Genomic DNA, 4,780 nt, shown 5'->3' with positions numbered 1-4,780 from the left:
TGCCCTCGGCTCTTTCCCTCCCAACCCGACAGTGCTCAAGAGAGACAGAACAACGATGTGAGGAGGAGGAATGAGGCTTCAGGAGCCCAGAGAACTTTTTGTGCCATAAAAAGCTTTGAATCAGGCTGCCATAGTGGCCTGGGTATTTTTGTCTTTTCAGCTTCTATTTAGAGGGCACAGTTGGCGAGGGAATGTTTTCCTTTATTTCAAGCCTTAAGTAGTTGTTGGGTAACAGCTGTTTTTAAAGATAATCATTGAGGCACTGAGATGCCGCTGAAGTGTTTCTTGTATTCAAAAAAAGTTCCTTATTTTATGTGCCAGATTTGATTTTTCTGCATGCCTTTGCTAGTGCTGGTTACTCTTCCTAGAATTCTCTTTGTATCCTGACGCCTGCTCTTCTGCTTGTGTCAGAATCATCTCCATTATCTTGCTGACACTTCTCTCATCGAGCTTTCCCCAATTCCCTCAGTAAATGACATTCTTATGGGCTTGGTTTTAGCTCTCTGACTTGAGCGTTGGTTCATTCTAAAGAAGTCACTTCCCTTGATTGCAGGTTTTGGAAAACTGTAATGCCCTGTTCTATTCGTAACCACTTCTTCCCTGTGATTAAGTAGAAAAGTGTCCTGAATCTCTTTCTTTGTCAAATCAACATCCGAACACTCTACTTGTTTGGGGGAGACCCTAAAGAGTTCGGTAGAAGGGTCCCACCTCTTGCCACAGGAGCATGATGAGACATGTTCTCCATCCATGTTCCCTGTCCCTTGGCTGGTAGAACACAGGCTAAATCTCAGCTAGTGTTAGCATTGCTCATTCTTGCCCAAACCTGATTTCCAGCCTTCCTTTCAGCTTTGTATTGTACCAGAGACTCTCCAGAAAATCTATTCTCTGTTTAAGTTGATTAATCCTGGCCTCTGTTGTTTGCAGCTGCAACCAGTAATTCTTACTAGTATAGTATCATGAACATTGTGAGAAGGTCAGGATCTACAGATCCAGTCTATGAATGTCAGTTTGTTGAAATTCCACATAGCGATTATCTGTTGTTTATGCCTCCTCAGCATTCTGGTGCCCTTCCTGGTACTAGCAGCCTGATTTTCTTTTCCCAAAGCTCCAATCTCCATTCTTAGTCCATGTGGTACAAGTGCAGTGGACCCCAGTCATGGCTGCATGGATGATTGAAGCACTGCCTTCTACTGGCTGCAGTGATTGGTTCAGGCATGGGCACATGACCTCATCCAGGCCAATGAGATTCAGTCCTAGGACTTTTGATGGAGCTACTTGGAAAGAGGTGTGTCTTTTTGCTGAGCTGCTAAGCTGGTAGCATATGAGGCTGGAGTTCGCAGGGGCCACCATGAGGGAGAGTTGACCTAAGAATTCAGTTATAGCAAAGCTGAGATATGAATAGAAAGAAATTCTTAATGACTTGCTTGAGGACCTGGATTTAATTGTACCTGAGTTGTAATAATAACCCCTGACATGTATGAAATACTTACTATGTACTAGGCCCTGGTATAAGCATTTCTCATATTAGTTTCCTAGGGTTGTCATTGTAAAATTGCCAGAAACTGGGTGGCTTAAAACCACAGAAATTTATTGTTTTATAATTCTGGAGGCTAGAAGCCCATATACAAGGTACTGGTGAGCCAATTAACTGAACTGAGGGCACCTCTCCCTTCAATTTATATGTTAAAGCCTAACTCTAGTGTGATTGTATTTGGAGAGAGGAACTATAAGGAAGTTTATTAGTCTGCTTCTGTTGCTTATAACAAAATACCCAGAATCAGGTGATTTATAAAGAAAACAAAATTTATTGCTTACAGTTTTCTGAGGCTGGGAAGTCCAAAGTCCAGGGAACACATCTGGTGAGAGCCTTTGTGGTGACAGCAGGGTATTACATGAGAGAGAGAGACAGAGAGAGAGAGAGAGAGAAACTAACCTCCTCATTCACTCTCCTTTTAAAGTCCTCAAAACCATGCTCATGACCACCATTTTGAATCCATTCACTACAGCATGGTCCCACAATCTAATCACCTATTCAAGCCTTTACCTTCCAATTACCATAATAGGATTTCCCATCCTCAGCAGTCACAGAGGAGATTAAGTTTTGGGGGGACATTCAACCCAAGGCAGGAAGTAATTAAGATTAAATGAGGTTATAAAAGTGGGGCCCTGATCTGATAAGATTAGTATCATTATGAGAAAAGACACCAGAGACCGGAAAGCCCATACCTTCTCCACCATACGAGGACACACCAAGAAGGCTGCCATATGCAAGTCAGAAAGAGAGCCCTCAATAGAAGACCTTGCTTGGCCTTCATATGGGACTTCCAGCCTCCAGAATCCTAAGAAAATAAATTTCTGTTGTTTAAGCTGCCAATGGGTATTTTCTTATGGCAGCCCAAACTGACTAATACACTGCCTCTGAAATCTGTAGGCCAGAATTCTTTCTTGTGCCTTCCAGATTCTGGTGGCCCTGGGTATTCCTTGTCTTGTAGCTGCAGCACTTCAGTCTCTCCCTCCATCATCACATGGCATTCTCTCCTTGTGTCTCTCTCTATGACTCTTCTTACAAGGACACAAGTCATATTGGGTTAAGGGCCCATTCTACTCCAGTATGACTTCATCTTAACTAATTATGTTTGCATAGATCCTATTTCCAAATAAGGTTGCATTTTGAGGTACTAGGGTTTAGGACTTCAACAGTTCCTTTTGGGGGACAGAACTTAACACATAGCATGTGTTAATTCACTCAATTCCCACAACAAAACTATAAAGTTGGTACAATTATTATCATTACACCTTTAACCAGATGAGGGAAGTAAAGCTCAGAGAAGTTAAGTAACTTGCTCAGGGCCCTACAGTGAGTAAGGATTTGAGCACAGATGTGACAACAAAGCCTGCAAGTTTAGCCACTCTAGAAACCTGATTGAGTTTAGTCCAGAGACCTGATTTAATCAATTCCTTAATTGCTTTAGCAGGTTTGAGTCGAGTTTCTGTCATTTGTAGTAGCTCCCTTCTCTTACTTATGGCCTTATTCTTTCCTGTGTCTAAGCACTTACTGATCACTCACTGTGGCCTGCCTCACGACTTCACTCAAACTTGACCCTTGGGTCTACCCCAGGTTCTGGAGTTGCTTCTTCCTCTTTATTCCCCCCTCCTCCTTCCACATCAATACTCTTGTGCATAAGATGCTAGCTTTCAGCTGGGTTGGAAAAAGCCAAGTAAGTAAATCAATACAGAGTGTGACATGATTTATAGGTTGTAATTTTCCTAGGGGCTTTTAGCTTTTAGAAGCAGGTTGCTAACCATTGACTATCTGTCTTGCAGAAGTTCAGGTATGAAGGTAAGGAGGTAGAGGACTTCAGGCCAAGTGGAGGAGAGCTTCAGGGCTGGGCACTCTTTCTGCATTCTTTTTAAGGATTCCAAACAGATAATGTGTGCAGATTTAGTAATTTGAATTTCGGGGTATAGTTATTGATCTCTTCTGGAGAGTGGGGATGATAATGTAGCTTCAGAGTCCTGTACTTATAAAGATTGCTGCTTCAGTTCATTCAAGATTTTGTCTTTTTTCAAGTACAATCTCTTCACCCTGGAATTCCTTTTGCCCTGTGTCAACCTCCTAAACATTACCTATTATTCAAACATGATTCAAATGCCTCATACATAGAGGATTCTTAGCTAACTCCTTTCAGAATAGATTTCTCCCTAACTAGCATCTATCATTCTAGTAACTAGCTTTTCTTAAAAAGTGAGAGTAAGGTGTTTTTTCACTTTTCTAGTGAGAATCTGAACTCCTGGAAGCAAGAGGTAAGTCTGAATCATCTTTATAATTGAAGGTTATCACACACATTGGTTAAGCTTTAGAGTCAGAGGGGCTTGGATTAGAATTTCCACTGATATTTATTTGTTCTAGGGCCTTAGGCAGATGAACTAACCCAGCACTTTTAGTCATAATGTGGACAATATACCATGTTGCAGAGTTGTTGTAAGGATTAAATGATATACTGATTGTAAGGCTTTTAATTAAAGTTCAACAATAATAAATGCTCAAAAATGGTATTTTCTTATTTTTATCTTTACATCCATCTCTCAACAAGAGAGTACCTTAAACAGTTTAATGCTTAGCAAATGTGTAAATTCTATATGTTTGGATATAAAATTTGCAGGCCAATCAGGATGCCGAATTTCTAGGTAACTGTGCTCTGCAGAGGAGGGTTATAAAATATATCAAGTTCAATGTTTGTGAATGGGCCTTTATTTCCCAATGGCCCTGTGAGCTGAGATAGGGCATGATCTTCTTAATGGCTTTAATACTTGCAGCATGGCCCACAACAAGCTATCTTAATTTATCTGAAATCCCCTTGCTCTTTGGCATTGTTAATTGAAATTTGAAATTTAGGGAGCTGTTTGCTTTGTTCTCTATTCCTAGGTCAGCAGCTGTTTTTCCACTTTGATGGTTTGGATTGGCTAACTTAGAGACATGTGTGAAGTCTCAGCAGTGACACTTATGAAGTCTTATTTCATGTGGGACTTTGAACATTTTATGAGAAGTCAGGATGAATGGGAACCTTGGGAAGCCTCCTCCAAACAGGGATGGAGAATTTTTCATGCAGGTAGTGAAAAGATGCTTGGGTTCTTACTAGCTACCAAATTTGTAATTTGGGGAAATTACTAAATCTCCTGCAGACTTAGTTTTCTCATCATTCATTCACTCACTCATTCATTTACTTAACACATTTGTTAAGCTTTTATTATTCACCAGACACTACTCTGGGCTCCAAAG

This window comes from Cynocephalus volans, chromosome 4 (assembly GCF_027409185.1).
Source record: "Cynocephalus volans isolate mCynVol1 chromosome 4, mCynVol1.pri, whole genome shotgun sequence".
Classification (NCBI taxonomy): domain Eukaryota; kingdom Metazoa; phylum Chordata; class Mammalia; order Dermoptera; family Cynocephalidae; genus Cynocephalus; species Cynocephalus volans.
Note: the sequence above shows the minus strand (reverse complement) of the source record.